At 42.9% G+C, this 17,883-nt stretch overlaps 1 protein-coding gene across 2 annotated transcripts in view; it reads right to left on the bottom strand.

Annotated features, from left to right (window-relative positions):
• LOC308301359 (kinesin-like protein KIF26A) overlaps window positions 1-17,883 on the bottom strand; it is a 161,463-nt gene that overhangs the window by 126,950 nt on the left and 16,630 nt on the right. Inside the window, exon 1 of one of the 2 annotated variants that reach the window (XM_080745320.1) lies at window positions 3,052-3,084. The exons of the other annotated variant lie outside the window; for it this stretch is intronic. The gene's annotated coding sequence lies outside the window, so the exon portion shown is untranslated. Of the gene's footprint in view, window positions 1-3,051; window positions 3,085-17,883 lie in introns of those variants that run through there. 2 annotated transcript variants of the gene reach the window in all.

Raw genomic sequence — 17,883 nt, 5'->3', positions numbered from 1 at the left:
CCCTATGTTTTGTATTAGGCCGATAATCAAAATCTACAAAAGTTTACTCATAACTAAAGTTTTCAAATACATGTAGTGGAGTAAAAGTACAATAATTGGATCCGAGATGTAGTGGAGTAGGAGTGAAAGTGTTGGTAATTGGAAATACTCAAGTAAAGTACAAATACCTACAAAATTGCACTGAACTAGAGATGGACCGATTGCAAAATCCCTGGCCGATACCGATCCACCGGTTTTATGAAGGTCTGACCTGCCAAAACCAAAAACAGTAGGCCTACAAGACATACTTCAATTTGAGTACCAATAAGCTAGAAGAACACTAATGCCAAATCAATCACAATAGTACAATATCCAAAATCACAGACAATATCCAATCTAATATGACCGTCTGGACTAGGCAGGAGGAAAGCAGGTGACGCATGCTTTTTTTCCCCCCTTCTTTTTGGAGACGACATTGACACAGGATTATGGAATATATCCTAACATTGCAAAGGTAATCAGCACCATCTGTATTCTGTAGGCTGCCACTAAGTAGACTGGCTGCTACTTGCTAATGTTTAATATAGTCACAGGACCAGAGCATCATGCATCATCGTGCAGTGCCATAGACACAATTGGCATAAAACCGGTATTTATGTCAGTGACCTGCCGGTCACCGATTCGGCCGGTTTGATATCATACCTGCCGATTTTTGATATTGGCCAATTCCGATTTCCATCCTTACACTGAAGTACACAACTCAAGTAAATGTACTTAGTTACTTTACACCACTGGGCCACAGCCTGCATGCATGTGACACATGACCACACACACAGGCCCTTCACACAGTACACAGACAGGGGGCGCTATGGATACTACAGTTTATACAATGTGCATTTAGTAGACATTCTTAATCCAGGGTGTTCAAAACCCCCACCGGCCGTCAGTCTGTCTGTCTGTCTGTCAGTCACATCACACTTTTCCCCTACTCATATCTCCGCCACCATTGCCCCTATCCATGCCAAACTTTGCAAACACAACACACTCCTTGGTTGCCAAACCACAACCTCCACCTCCTCATTTCTCACATGGCCCTCTTCTAGCGCCACCATGAGGCCGATTCTTGCAAGACACATTTTCGGACACTGCTCCTACAGATTTTGCCCTAAGATCACACAAAGCGGTACACAGTATCTCTACAGTCATGTCATCAACATGCATCTGTCCCATCTAGCACCACCATCAGGCTGTTTTTTGGAAAACACATTTTTCGACACTGCTCCTACAGATTTTCACCTAAAATCACGCAAAGCGGTACACAGTATCTCTAAAGTCATGTCATCAACATTATGTCCCATTTCCCATATTCCCTCCTGATTGGCTACGATTGCCTTCTAAAGTTTGTGTATGCGACCTGACGGCCGCTTATCTCCCGATTAGGGAGTCTTACTGGTACAATAGGCATTTAGTAGACATTCTTAATCCAGGGTGATTTGCAGTAAGCATGGTAAACACAAGGTAATTACATCAAGCGGTAATGTGTATATTGAAACTATAGAAACAAAACTATAGTCAACATATGAACCATGGCATCTGTGTACATAATGCATCTAAATGACATTGTAACCTTGGCATAAGTCTGCATCAAAGGCTGGGGAAAGTGATACAGGGCTGAAGTGGAGTCTTCAGATTACGGCAGAAGATTGGGAGTGAGTCTGCAGTTCTAACTGGAATGGGGAGTTCCACAGTTTGGGATGGACATTGGTCAGTGCAAGCAGAGGGCAAACATTGCTACCAAAGGTGGTAACAAAATAAATATTGACCATCTGTGGATGCCTACAGTATATTGTGGATATCTTTTTTGTTTCTTTACTGGAACTATATCTGCACTGACTTTGACCTCTAAGGACCTTCCAGGGAGGGTGTTTTTGTGCGTCTTGCCGCATCACCTTTTCTTTTTTTTTTGCTAGTTGTTTTTATCGCTCTGACCTTTGGACACTGCACTATTAGGTTGTGTTAATAGTTTTTTTTTAGCATTTCTGCTTGTGTTTGACATGATGTAGAGAAACGTGTTGCACTAACTAGCATTGACTGTATGGTCACTTTGATTTGGGCACTGTATTATATTGATAGTCGTGCTTTAGGACACTTCATGTATATATATTATTTGTTCCCTTTCCTGTTGTACCTTGCTCTTACTGTACTTACTGTACTCTGTACTCTGTTCTTGTTTTTTTTTTCTTTTTTTCTTTTTATCTTTTTCATACTTCTCTGTAACTTTGTAAATAACCTTATACTGCTGTGCTGCCTCTGGGCAACTAATTTTCCACCTTGGGATAATAAACATATCTATCTATCTATCTATCTATCTATCTATCTATCTATTTTGGACAAGAGGTCTTCAACCCCTCATCGCATATTTACAATTTAAGCATTTAGCAGACACTCTTATCCAGAGTGAATTACAATAAGCAAGATAAACAGACACAGAATGCAGAGAGACTGTAGTCTGTAGTGCAACAAGAAAGCAGGATCCCAGGTGAACCAAGAACCTACCATCTGTCTAAACAATATAATATAAAAATAATATGTACCATGAAACTGTGCGATACCAGGTAAACCAATAACCTATACATTTGTCTAAACAATTTTACTGTCAAAATAGCAATCTGTACATGGAAAATATTGAATTCCAAGTAAACCAATAGCCTAGCTAAACAATCTAAACAAAAGTCTAAACAATTATGCTATGAAAATAATAATGCCCACATTAAAACTAAGGTACCAAGTAAACCCTAACCTAGCATCGGGTCTGAACACTACAGCCTAATATCAACATAATGTACATAGTACATTGAAACAAATGGCATGGCATCAACACTACACAACATCAATAAAACAACACGTCAACTTCACAACTACACAATACCTTCACATCAACATCAATACAACCGCACGTCGTCGTCACAAGTACACAACAGCATCATTCACAACTACACAACACCAGCACAACAACGATCAACAAGTGCAGAAACTTTAGAAGCTGTCAGACGTTAGGAAGAAGCTAATTACCTGAATCCACCGCAAGTTCAAACCCCAGCTCCTCTGCAGTTCCTCTTTATCTGAGACTTTACTCTGAACAACAACACTGTACCCACACTCTCTCTCTCTCTCTCTCTCTCTCTCTCTCTCTCTCTCTCTCTCTCTCTCAGTAAATCAGTGAGTTGTATAGGTCTCTCTCTCTCTCCAGCAGTAAATCAGTGTGTTGTATAGAGCGGGGTTGACCTTTGGGGGCGTAGAGGTCACCAACATACATCTGCATGCCTTCAGACTCTCCTCCTGCTCCATGTGTTGCATCTGCTCCTATGCACGTTTGCACGCGCGTGCGCGCATACGTGCGTGCGTGCGTGTGTGTGTCTGTCATGTGGGACACCCCAGACTCTTCTCCCTCCTGGCTGCCAGACTGTGGCACAAACTCCCCATTGCAATTAAGGACCCAGGCCCCCCCTCACTCCCTAGCTCTTCACTACCATGCAGACATTATCTTGGTCACTCGTTCTTGTTGTTTTTGAGCGGTGCTAACCACTCCCACATTTCGGCTTTGTGTATAGGAGCACGTAATGAATCACGAAACTCCATGTATGGTGATAACTGACGTCACAGACGCATGAGTGTCCGTATGAGCACGGAGCTCCATGTATGGAGATAACTAACGTCACGGGCAGAACGGGCCATACAAGGAGATATGCACATGTGCTGTGTTTTTACTTACATTGGGGTTGTTTCTCCTGACCAGTGGCATCAGTTCAGAAAAAGCTAAGGTATGGTAACATGATGACTGCCTTCGCGCGCGTGCAAGACACCAGTCATGTTGCCATACCTTAGCAACAGGCCTGATACATTTATTTTAAGAAGTGCATTTTATTTTTTCCTCCGTTTCACGGTTTCTTAGCCTGGAACAGTTGTTCAAGTGCAGCTAAACATGTTAGGAAACGTGCCACAATTAACAATAATGCATTGTACCTGTGCAGCTGACCTGCGGAACCTGAGAATATACCATTCTGTCAAGATGGGTCTCCCCATCTTGACAGAATGACATTTTGTAAAATTTTGCATTTGTAGTTATTTTACTGTAATTTAACAACCCAAATAACCATCACAGACAGACAAAGAGACATTCATGGATTTATATTTAAAAGTAACTTTTCCCACCTGGACCCAGGGTATGGCAGCTGCATATGAAAAGGACCTTTTCTTTGACGATGGCTAGCCAGATTGCTGACATAGAAACATAGGGTTTTTTCAAAAAACCTTAGAAGGATTCAAAAGACACTTATAGAATCGGGTCAAAATTCAAATTTTCAAAAGATTTCAAAAATAGCAGATCTGTCAGCTTGTATATCTGCTATTTTTCAATAGTTAAAGCATAAAATAATGATACACAATAATGTGTACCCGTTCTAAATGGGTATGGCTAAATTGTATATTTGTGCGCGTCCGTGCGTGCACATGCTTTTGTGTGTGCGTGCATGTGTGCGTGCATGCGTGCGTGAGTGAGCTTGTGTGTGCGTGCGTGCTTGCATGTATTTGTGCCTCGGCAGCCTCGCGCTCCGAACTCCAACAACCTTGGAGCGGCTCCAGCTAATGACTGCAGATCCCTTCAGTCTCTCCTGCAGCAGCAGGTGTGATTAATGTTTTAATTAGCCGTTATCTGGCTTCACGCTTTAAACATCACAACACTGCTGACATCCATTATACCATAGCTCTGTAAACTATGTTCACGTTTTAGACAGCAACGCACTGCAGACATCCATTACCTCTGAAAACTATGTTCACGTTTAAAACATCAAGGCTCTGCAAACATCCATTAACTCTGAAAACTATGTGCACGTTTTAAACATCAACCCGCTGCAGACAACCATTAGCTCTGAAAACTGTCGGCAAGAGACACTCATTAACGCGGGGATTAATGTTTGTAAGTCTTATGAAAGGAACTGCATGGAAGGAAAAGCATACAAATAATACATGAATGACTAGTAAACATGTGCACTGCTACATTATAAACTGTTTTATAATAGGCCTGCATAAAAAGAATCAATTCTACCAATATAATGATTCAAAGTAAAGTACTGCCCTACTAATGTTATAACCTGGCATATTCTAATTTTTTTTTTTTATCAAACTTTTTCACTTGTGCCGGCCTGGTGCCACAGGGATGCCAGATGCCCTCAGTTGCAAAAAAAAAAAAAAAAAAAAAGTTGTATATATTGTTTTACTATATGAAAAATGTAGCGTCCCCCTCATCATTTTCCATGTTGTGTATTGGTTGTGTATTAGTTTGTCCTGACTGCTCCCGTCATGCCCCCCTGTTCCTTTGATCCACTTCCTTGTACCTGCAGTCTTGTTTACATTAAAGGTGAAGCTACAGTGAATCCTTACCCGTCTCCTGATATCCAACCATATGGGTATAAAACACCCTCAGTCGTTTCATCCTGTTGTGTTTGGGAGGTGCCGTTATTACTGGTGGTTTCCTGTCCAAACAGGATGTGATGGGCGTGGCAAAGGCGAGTGTGTTATTAATACCGGAGCAGAGGAGAGGAGGGGGAGGAGCTTGTGCAAGGACGCGCTGTGATTGGCCAGTAGCCAAACGCCCACGCCCAAACATTATTCACTATTCTGTCCCTATCGGCGCGCAACTCGAACGGCGCCGAGTCGGCTCAAGCTACCTTCGCAACGCTCGACACGGCGACTCGCTCGCTTTAGCGTGGATCAAGGTTGCATGAGACGGCGCGCCTCCGTCGCGGTCATAACTAGACTTTATCTGCGAAAACGGCGAGAGAGGCACTTCCGCCTTGGCCGTGGCCTCTGCTCAGCTCCGGTGGGAAAAAACATATTAGTGTGGAAGGGAGAGAGAGAGAGAGAGAGAGAGAGAGAGAGAGAGAGAGAGAGAGAGAGAGAGAGAGAGAGTGCATGTGTGTGTGCGTGCGTGCGTGCGTGCGTGCGTGCGTGCGTGCGTGCATGCGTGCGTGCGTGCATGCGTGCGTGCGCAGTGACCTGCAGTCAGCCTGTCACAACACAGTTGGTACCAGCCTGTGGATGTTTGACTGTAAACACATGGAACCCTTCCAGCTGCCTCCTGGCCCGCAGCCACAGCAAGCATGTGTCTCCTCTGTTTAACAAAACACTGCTGTCTGGCAGAAACCTCTCATATCTCCATATTGTTTGTGTTTTTTTCCCCCGTAAATTAACACCCTACGTGATCACACTACAGCGTCACACAAAAGCATGCAAAACGTTCAATCTGCTACTTTTGCTATTTTTAATTTGAATCCTGGAAAAGCAACCGTTTTGGACATAATGGCGTTTCCACCCGACATTATTTCGAAATGATTTCACTTTCATCTCTTCCCCCGCCACAGCAAAAAACGAACAAGGTCCATTATTTATTTGTCATTTTATCCACAGACCACCATTTGATTTAGCCTCTCAGACCCAAGACTTATTTTGTTGTCGCTGGATACGATTTTGTCCACATTCCATGCTGTATTGATGGTACCAATAGGAAAGGTATTTATTTTTGTTTTGTTTGTGTTACTGTTATTATCAGGTTTCTACAGTTTCTTTTTGCTAAATGGAACACAATCAAGAACTACACTTTCCCTTTCCCTCTCTACACACTAAAAATCAAAAAGCCTATGGCGCACGCCGCACACACAGTGACCTGACCACGCAGCTGACACCTGCCAGCAGGATATATATGGATATAGATGGATTTCTTGTTTACCAACATTGAGACTGCACCATGTGCAGGCGTGCCTGTTTCATACAATTATTCGGTTCCCAACAGATCCCCAAACCTGTTGTTTCGGGGATCGCTGCTTTCAGTTCATTCAACCTCCTCTCTGTGTTGGCTGACTGAAGAGACGCCTCCCCAGCACCCCTACTTCCCGCGGTAATGGAGAGATAACAGGCAAATGCTGACCAAAATAGCAATTCTTCTACATTCTCTAATTGTGTAGACTTCGTGTAAATTAAGTAATACATATGTTTTTTTTTTGTTTTTGTTTTTTGCTTTTTATGCCTTTATTGACCAAGGGAGGTCCAGTAGACTGACAGGAAATGGGAGAGATGGGGAGTTTCATTTTACATTCTCTCAAAAGATAAATATCTGTAAAGGTCCATTTGGTTACCAACCCTCGATCATTTAGCTGGAGACCACCTGGAACCCCCTCAAGGACCACTGGTGGTCCCCGGACCACTGGTTGAGAACCACTTGATATAACATATCGTGTCAAACTGGGGGTCCTTGGAATGCCAAAGGTCTGGGTATTATACAGGGACGTGCTGGGCCCCTGATTCAGCCCGGGAAAAAGAGTTGGAGAGGCCCTCATTGCGTGCTATAGAGAGAGATCTCTCTGTAGCGCTGCTGCTACTCAAAGATTTGTCATTTCAGATCATGACAAGTGACAAGCCAGTGGGCCAATTACTGTACATGAGTTACATTTCGTTGTTGTCGGGTGGAAACCTTGTATTTATAATCAAAACAGCCGATCTAATGGTATTATAGCTGATGTCCGAGCCCTGACACTGAATTTATTCAACGCTAAGCATATATTAATGCATAATTCATTCATCATTTCTTATGTTAATAATTTAAAATGTGTGTTTACATGAAGGCTACGACCCGTTCAGCACTAATACTGTACCTTGTAGCTGTACAAACCTCCGCTAATGAGTATCATCCCCCAGCACACACGCCTACACGCACGCACACACACGCACGCACGCACATGCCTGCACACACACACACGTTCTTATTACTATACTTGATAGATAGTTATATAGATTTTTTTTTTTTGAATTTTATATAAAGGTTTTTATTGATTATCATTAGGTGCTCGGTCTACCTATGTCATTTTTTTCTAGATTGATATTTCTATGTATTTGATGTATTGATGTTGATGTATTGATGTATTAGCTTGCTTATTGTTTTGATGTGTTACCTTGCTTATTTTAAGTCGCTCTATGCGTCTGCTAAATGCCTAAATTGTAAATTGTACTTGTGTAGACAGCACACGTACAGTAAGTAATACACTTGTTTGCAATATGCAAAAATAATAAGAAAAGGCAGTGCCCAGACGTGGGAACGAAAATATTTTTCTAGGCACTTTTTTCTTATATGGCAATACGGCCTATAATGTTTCAACAACAAATCAACCATTTCTCTTGTGAAGACACGTTTCTCAGATTCTACTACAACACACACACACACACACACACACACACACACACACACACACACACACACACACACACACACACACACACACACACACACACACACACACACACACACACACAGAGGAGTGCAGTCTTATTGACTAGCAGCAGAGGTGCTTTGAAGCCGCGCTGTGTTTGAGGTGCTTTGGTTCTTATGCTGGTTATGGCAGATACAGTGGTATCTAGATAGAGTAGATACCACTGTCCTCACAGGACCGCACACACACACACGCACGCACGAGCGCGCGCACACTCACACCCACACATGAATTAAACACAGGCATATACGCGCACAGAAATCTCGCTCTTTCGAACGACAGTCTTTTCGACAAAGGAGCGTCGGGAGGGTTAGCGACTCACCCCACGGAGGTTAGGGTTAGGGTAAGGGTTAGGTTTGGGTGTCGAAATGATGACACGTAGAAACAGCGAAGCTCAACACATACACACACACACACACACACACAAAATCGGCTCACGCATTTCACACATGCACACACATGCACTCACACACATGCAGACGTATGCACGCACGCACACAGATATTCTTGCATGCCTGCAAAAACTTGCACGGACAAACACACACATACGCATGCACACATTGCACGCAAGCACCCACAAACACTCAGACATTGAAATGATTTATTGAAGTCCACATGAGCGATGCAATACCAGGACACAAATATTTACAAAGTGCTGTAAAAATGTACAGTCAGCAAATCTTGGACAAGTACCCAAACACCCCTCAGGAGTAAGCTACAAGTAACAGAGCCTTCGCCATATCTGGTGGCTGTCAAAATGATAGAAGAGATTGCACAGAATTTTGCAAGCCGTTTAGTTGCTTTTTTTCCCAAGCATTCCCAAGTTGTTGGAAGTCTCTTACAACCAACCTATGTTTGTGTCCTAGGCTGCCAAAAAATAAACAGTAGATACCTAGGCCTATAACCCAGGAGTCTTCAACGTTTTCAGGCCAAGGACCCCTTAGTTGAGAGAGAGATTAAGCAGGGACCCCCACAACCTGTTCATGGATTCGGGATTCCATATAGTTTCGTTGTTTGACAGCACAATCATCTGTGTATTTTGGATTCATGTCAATTTGTCTTTTCAGATATTTAACTACTTGAACCATCAATATTTAATGAACTTGACTTTTCACTTTGTACTTAATCTGCTCTTTTTCCCCATCTACACCAAATCTCTTTGCCAGAAATAGCCAATGTACAAGCTCACAACGCCTCGCATGTGAGCTTGTAGATCTGCTATTTTTGGCTAAATTTCTCAGAATATGGACGCTAGGGTTCAACTGGTTCATAAGGTTTCTATGACACAAAGATTCGGAGGACCCCCTGTAGTAACACTGAGGACCCCCTCGGGGTCCCGGACCCCCTGTTGAAGACCCTTGCTATAACCTAGAGCTCTGTGATGGTATGGAGGAGCGGCTGCTATTTAATGACACAAGCTTCCTCCAAGCTAGAGTCAAAGTTGCAGCCAATTCAATGATGTAAACTGATTTGGAGACTTAGTTGACAACAACAACATCAGGTGATGTAGGCTACAAAATATTTCAGGATGATCAGCACAGAGTTGAATGGAATGGAAGGTTTGACAGAGGATTGTTTGTACAACACACACAAACATGTGTGCACGCACGCCATGCACGCACGCATGTACACACACACACACAGAGAGAGAGAGAGAGAGAGAGAGAGAGAGGGGGAAATCTCGCTTTTTCGACGTCCCAAATGTTCGACAGCACGCAACTTCGACGCGCCGATAGTTCGACTTAGGGATCGCGAGATTTCGGCTCCGCTGTTTCGACGGCACGGTTTTTCGAAAAAACTGACGCCGGTCTTTCGACAGGGCGGCACGGTCTTTCGACTGGCCGGCACGGTCTTTCGACAAGGCTGCACGTATTTCGAAAAAAAAAAGTCTCTCTCACACACACGCTCACCGCTCCTAACCCAGCCTTACCTCCCCCGACCCTATAGTGTTTTGTTCTTTCTCGTCTTTCTTCTCTCTCTCTCTCTCTCTCTCTCTCTCTCTCTCCATTACCTGAGGACGTGGGATAAAGTAATCTCTCTCTCTCTCTCTCTCTCTCTCTCTCTCTCTCTCTCTCTCTCTCTCTCTCTCTCCGTTACCTGAGGACGTGGGATAAAGTAATCTTTACGGGATAAGCAGGGCCGTGCTTAGGGCCTAGGAGGACCCAGGCAAACCCCAGTTTGAGGCCCCTGGGTCGGGACCCATGTGTGGGTTGCGGACCAATTTCTAGGAGTCGCAAGTAAATGCCTGTTTACATTTGGTTTCCTAAACTTTTGTTTTTAATTATTTGAAAATATTTTCAAATAATTAAGATATGAGAAAAATAAATCACGAGTTTAATGCAAACTAGCATTTTTTTCAAAAATAATTCCATATAAACAAAATAAGAAAAAGCAATTGTGCTTCACTCTCACATGAATTTTTATAGCTACAAGATAACATAATGGGAATATCAGAGTTATTACCTACAAATAACTAACTACCTTAATGATAATAAGAACAAGAATAACTTTTAAGTGCCTGTTTTGCAGTGGTTCTCAACCTTTGTCTCACAATAAATACATGTAAATGGATGTGTGTCCACAGGCAGCCTGTTAATTATATTTCAATTCATAGCTACTTCAATTATTGCCTTTATGCAGACAAATACATTTACTGCACCCAGCATTTAGCTTGTCAGAGTGGTCTTGTTGGAGTGCCTCTGTGCGGCTGCAGAGTTCACGTGCAACTTCTTCCAGATAGATTGATTGATTGATTGATTGAAGACTATTAAAAGTACAGTTTCATGACAGTACAGTTCACTGGTACAAGCCAAGGTCAATGAAGTATATCTGATCAGACAATAACGCATAATAATTCAGCATAATATCAACTATTGTAATGAAGTGTGGGATTTGAGCAAATGCTGTTTAGACAGCCTCCAAACCTCTACCAAGGTAAGACGAGACCAGATTAGGCTTGTTTGTGTTTCAAATGAGTTATAAATCCTGCTCTTTGTTTTAAGGATCGCCTGGCGACCTAAATAGAGGACAGCAGATAAGGAAGCCATAAAGACAGCAGAGTACAGACCCCAGGGGCATGAGTGTGGTTTAGGGCTCATCCAGCAGACCACCTGGTGATTAGCCCAAGAGACAACAGGCTGGCCGTCCCATCTTGTCTTCTTGACATTCCTTAGCAAAGTATAATTTAAGGTTTACACTCTTTTAAATTGAAGATGCAAACATATGGTTTTTAAGGGTTTAGATTTATATAAGTGAGACATACAGTATATGCATTGCACATTAAAGTAGACATTACATTAAGAGTGAGTTAATTCTTAGGTTTAGTTCTGACATGAGATCTTGACATGAGACACATGGTAGGGTAATCTATTTTGGGAGGTCTCTGCAGGCAGCGGAAAACTACAGGCCATCTCCAAGCCAGATCTTTCGTTAGATTGGAGACAGCTGATTAGATGACCTAGGGGTTTGACCCCTCCTCTGCTTTTCCCCCAATGCTTGTGTAAGATGTATAAAATGGGACTGCAAAATGTATCTTAGTTAGTAGAGAGAGAGAGGCCCGCGAACGGCGGAGGACTGTCGGAAAGGCTGGTAGCTCTGGCTTCAGCAGAAATGCATTACCAATACTCTGTCAATAAATGGACCAGGAACTACTGAACAACTCTGCTGCTTTCATTCATCTTTCCTCTCAAGTCCTTCTTGGCCTTTAGGTATTTCAGTCTAATTCAGTCTAAGTTAGGAGCAACAGAAATGGTACCAAAACCTTGGTTTACTACAGAATGATGCCGAAACCCTTATTGATGGGGTTTTTTTGGGATTCCACACAAAAGAACTTCGGGAGGACGCGAGGAGGACTTTGGTGTGGTGGCGTTCGGTTGTTTTGTTCCTTTTGGACCTTTTTTGGCTGTGAGTATATTGGCGTGAGCTGAGGACAGTCAGTTTGAGAGTAGGCCCTCGTCATTTTTATGTCGAGATGTTTTGTTAGTCACTCTGGTGATAATTTTTCTAGTTACTTGTGTATTAGACCTACGTTTTGTCTAGTCACTCTGTGTTAGCCAGTTGTTAGCGTAGGGCTTATTCATATTCTTATGGGGGGATATTTTTAATTTTTTCCTCATTTATTCTCCTTTTTCATTCACTCTTCTTTGTTCAATGTTTAAGTTTCTGATTGTTGTTAAGCACAACTGAGGGCTGCTATCCCTTAATTTAACAGTAGGACGATTTTGTTGTCTTTCTGTGAATTTACCTAATTCAGCAGTTCCGTTTCAGCTAGAATAATTTGAAACTTTTTCATTGAACAGTGACCATTTCCCCTTTCCCTTCTTTTTCTTGTGTGTGTGTCGGTTGTCTGTTGTTGGGCTTGGTATGTATGATGTGGGTTTATTCTTTATGTCTAGTATGAAGAGGATGAAGAGGGGTATTCTCTTTGTAGGAATGTGTGGGTAAGAGTGTATGTGTGTGTGGGAAGGAACAAAGGGCCACAGCGAACATGGCTGCGTACAGTATATAGTCGGGGTTTCTGCAGGTCAGCTTTTTCTTTGAGCTTGGCTTTAGGCTACATTTTGGGGTAACTTGTTTTTATTAGGGGTATTGATTTGAGTTGTCGAGATATATTTGTGATATCTCGAAGAGGGGAGGGTATAGGTATAGGTATAGGTATAGATCGTAACAATATCATTTATTTATTGGGATTTATTGGGGTTGTAAAGGAAGTAACATGCAAGTTCATGCAATGGGGTTTTAATGTGGGATAAACATTTTGAAGACAAAGGTTACACTTTAACAGAAGTAATTATTCAGTAGGTAACTAAAAGTAACAGACAGTAGGCAAGGTATATTTCATATATATATATTTTTGATAATTTGGCTGGGATTTCAAAATTTAAGGGGTTAACTTTCAGATTAAAAGTAGGAGTAAATCACATTTTGGAACAAATGGTCAATGTTTGTGTATGAGTGACGTTGCATCTGTGAGTGAGTGATTGAGTGGGAAGACTGAGTGATTTTAGGGTCTTGCTCTTTAAGATTAGGCTCCTTGTGTGAAAGTCTTGTGAGTTGAGCAGTAAGAGACAGCCTGTCACAGAGGGCCTGTATGTAAATGAGTGAGTGTGTGCGTGAAGACATTGGCCCCACAATGTGTGTGAGTGAGTGAGTGTGCCTGCAGGGCACATACTGTGAGTGACTGCTAACCCCCGACCTGTGGGTGACAGCTGGGTGTGAGTGAGATCTGAATGAGTGTGTGATTGACTCTCTCTCTCTTTATCTTTCACTTTCTCTACTTTTATTACTTTTGTAAACAAGACACCATCACTTTTTTGTCTTCGTTTATTTTTTACTCATTTAGTTTTTTAAGATGGATTCTGAGAAAGTTATGACGCCGGTAGAGGTCATACAGGAAAGTAGCACAGTTTTTAATGGTGTTTTAGAACTTTCTAAAAAATGGGCACGACGTTGGCAAGATATTTGGATCGACCAGGGAACATTTGAGATAGAGCGCATTAGGAAAATGCAAATTCTGGTCAGCACGTATAGAGCTGGTCAGAAAACAGCAAAGAGGGCAGAGAAGCGCCGTGTGGAGCTAGGTGTCTTGGCAATGTTTTTAAAAGAGGGACAGCGGCTGATCAGTCTTACCGAAGAAAAGGAAGTATGCGAAGCAGCTCAACCACATGAGACCTCACATCTGTCAGCACGAGAAGAGTCTCCATCAGGAGAGGAGAAGCAGCAAGCTACGACCGCAGCAGCAGTAGCGGTACCTTTTGGACTGAGCACCAGGACGAGTCATGGAGAGAAGGAGTCAGCGATGACACCAGCAGATCTACCGGAACCAAGCAGAACAGGCCACAGCCTGCACAAGAGAAAGGTGATGATGACTACAGCGAGAGGAGCTGCTGACCGCCGCAGCAAGGACAGCAGATACAGTGATTACAGCAGACGCCACAGTAAGGAGAGCGCTCACCGCCGTGACGACAGAGGACATTGGCGTGCCCGCCATGTTGGCAGGAAGTGCACAGAACGTTCCTGTCTGCCGGACGATACCAGCTCAGCAGAGGAAGATTCTACAGAGTCTCAAATGGACAGTGACAGTGATAGTGACAGCGATGACGAGGAGAAGAGAAACCTTTTTGAGACTTTGATCACTATTGGCAAAAAGTTGAAGAGACACCAGAAAGCTTGTGCCCGCTTGACTAAACAACTGAGTCAGCTTGCAGCGGCAGAAACTGAGCTAACAATGACTTTTGATGACATTTTGTGGAAGATTAAGAAGTCAGGTGTTCACCGAAGAAGTATGGCTGAGGAGAGTCAAAACCTAATGAACCCTCAGGAGACGAGGAAGCGCAGAAGAACAGATGACGACCACTGTCAAACTACCAAGCGTGTCATCAGAAGAGCGAGCAGACCACAGAGCAGGAGTCCTGAACCGAGACAGGAGGATGAAAGGAGGTCTCAATACGCTGTGAAACAAGCACCAGTGTTCCTCAGAGACCAGATTCTGGACTATAAGCCATTGTCAAGCATGGAGGTTCTACACCTTGAGCGTCATTTGCCAAATCTTGAAGAAGGAGCTTGCGGATGGCTTAACAAGTTGGAGAAGCTTGTCTTGGATATTCCATTAGCGATGGGTGATTTTAAGAGGCTAGTTACACGTGCAACTGGACCCACTGGAGAACAGGTGTTGACTGACATCTTGACCGAAGCAGGACTTACTCAATTTATTGAAAATGGAGAGTATGACGCAGTCCCTTTCGCCGAGCACAGGGGTGGGCTGGGGCGTGCGTTTAGTGTCCACTATCCGTGGAATAGGACCTTGGATTCTGTAGTTATTGACCCACTACGAGAGGAGGAAGACCCAAATAGCTACATTTCCAGAGTGTACGAGCAGTGGGCAGATTTGACAGGAAGAAATGCTACCCGGAGTGACATTGATGAAGCCCTGGTTAGATCAAAAATCATGCAGGGACTACCAGAAGCGATGATATCGGAGCTTGAGCTTGTATGGGAACTTTCTGCAATGAACATTAAGTCCTACACAAAACAAGTGGCACACACTGTGAATTTAGTCCGAAAGAGAGATGCCAACGAGAAGTTGCAGGCTATGACTATAAAAAGGAAGTTGCAAGAAGCCCAACTGGCAGAGATCATGGAGAAACGACGACTACAAGAAGGAAGTCAGCCATTGCCATGTGCTGAGCCGACTGTCAGCTACCAGCACACAGAACAAGTGGTGCCGCAGTATGCACCAGTTCCGGAGTATGATGCTTATCGAACAAACCAGTTCCAGAGGCTACAACAGATCCCATCGTATTATGCCGGATGCTACACTTGTGGAGCGATGACCCATTTCACAAGAGATTGTGTAGCTGCAAGTCCCTCATTCCCCCAGCAGCAGAGACGACGAGGGAAATTGAAAGCACCCTGTTATATCTGTCACAAGAGAACGCACTTCTGGAGACAGTGCAATCGGAAAGAGGAACAGTGTCCACCTTGGAGATTAGCTGCCCAACAGAAGGAGATGGAGCCAACGAGCCGTCAGATGGGTCTATTCTACAGACAAAATTCAAACAACTGGAGGGAAGTTGATTATGGAGAGGATGACTATTATCCCCTGGAACAAGTGCTGACAGTTTAATTGCCCAGACACCTACAGTGGAGGCAACCGCCTGAGATGAAGATGAGAGGAGCACCCTATGCTCCGTCCGCTGCCAGAAGATGTGTCATTGCCCTTTCCAAGAAGGATGACAGTTCCTTGCCCCGCCCCAGTGTCACTTTTGACACAACTATAACCCCCTTTCAGTGCTATCCTGTGGCACGTGTGTCCTTCACACTCTATCCCTATGCTCTATCTAATTTCTAACTCTCTAACTATCCTTCTTTCTCTTTTTCCGCCAGTATGGCCAAAGTAAAGCGCATATATTTTTGTGTGCATTTTGTACATGAAGAAAAAAGAAGATCTACATTTTTCGTGTTTTTCCTTTTTTTAAGTTTAAGAAAAGACATTCATGTTGCGTTGAGTCTCAGGAAAAGAAACTTATGAAGTGTGTGTCTATGATTTTACAGGTACAATTCCGTAAATTCCCCTACAATCATGGCAGATAACATTTTGGCCATGCCCAAAAAAAGGTGGATAGGAATACTTGTTTCTAGTTCGGTGTGGATGAATTTTACCATGTCTGGCTTACTTTTGCATTCATGAATGTATTATTCATCTGCATCCTACTAGAGGCGGCGATTCAAACTACATTGGATTATGATGTTCCTGTACAGTCATGGACTATTAGCTCCAATACATTAGGTCAATATGGTTGATTGTATCAGCAAGTTTGTTTATTTAGGTTTATTCAAATATTTTGACGTTCTAAATTGTGTTGTAGTTGTTTCACTGCCCAGAGGGGACAGCCAACTGCTATACAATTTGACCATCCTGTTAGGTGTTTTTATTAAGATGATGATGACGATCTTGTTTTATTCAATAGTTTTGGGGTTGTTTAGTTAAGTAATCATGATAGTCTAATTGTCCCATAGTTTTTACTGACCATAGCGACAGTGAACTGTGTTACAATCAGATTACACGGATGGATGGAGGGAATCGTTTTTGGAACAATGTAACTTTAAGCTGTAATATGTATGTAGACCAGTGGTTACCATGTATGTCTGATCATTTGGTTGTCGTAATATCTTGTCATATTACGAAGAGGGGATGTGAAGTATATCTGATCAGACAATAACGCATAATAATTCAGCATAATATCAACTATTGTAATGAAGTGTGGGATTTGAGCAAATGCTGTTTAGACAGCCTCCAAACCTCTACCAAGGTAAGACGAGACCAGATTAGGCTTGTTTGTGTTTCAAATGAGTTATAAATCCTGCTCTTTGTTTTAAGGATCGCCTGGCGACCTAAATAGAGGACAGCAGATAAGGAAGCCATAAAGACAGCAGAGTACAGACCCCAGGGGCATGAGTGTGGTTTAGGGCTCATCCAGCAGACCACCTGGTGATTAGCCCAAGAGACAACAGGCTGGCCGTCCCATCTTGTCTTCTTGACATTCCTTAGCAAAGTATAATTTAAGGTTTACACTCTTTTAAATTGAAGATGCAAACATATGGTTTTTAAGGGTTTAGATTTATATAAGTGAGACATACAGTATATGCATTGCACATTAAAGTAGACATTACATTAAGAGTGAGTTAATTCTTAGGTTTAGTTCTGACATGAGATCTTGACATGAGACACATGGTAGGGTAATCTATTTTGGGAGGTCTCTGCAGGCAGCGGAAAACTACAGGCCATCTCCAAGCCAGATCTTTCGTTAGATTGGAGACAGCTGATTAGATGACCTAGGGGTTTGACCCCTCCTCTGCTTTTCCCCCAATGCTTGTGTAAGATGTATAAAATGGGACTGCAAAATGTATCTTAGTTAGTAGAGAGAGAGAGGCCCGCGAACGGCGGAGGACTGTCGGAAAGGCTGGTAGCTCTGGCTTCAGCAGAAATGCATTACCAATACTCTGTCAATAAATGGACCAGGAACTACTGAACAACTCTGCTGCTTTCATTCATCTTTCCTCTCAAGTCCTTCTTGGCCTTTAGGTA

Source organism: Nannobrachium achirus (assembly GCF_963921795.1).
Source record: "Nannobrachium achirus genome assembly, chromosome: 16".
NCBI lineage: Eukaryota > Metazoa > Chordata > Actinopteri > Myctophiformes > Myctophidae > Nannobrachium > Nannobrachium achirus.
Note: the sequence above shows the minus strand (reverse complement) of the source record. Positions and strands in the feature narration are given on the sequence as shown.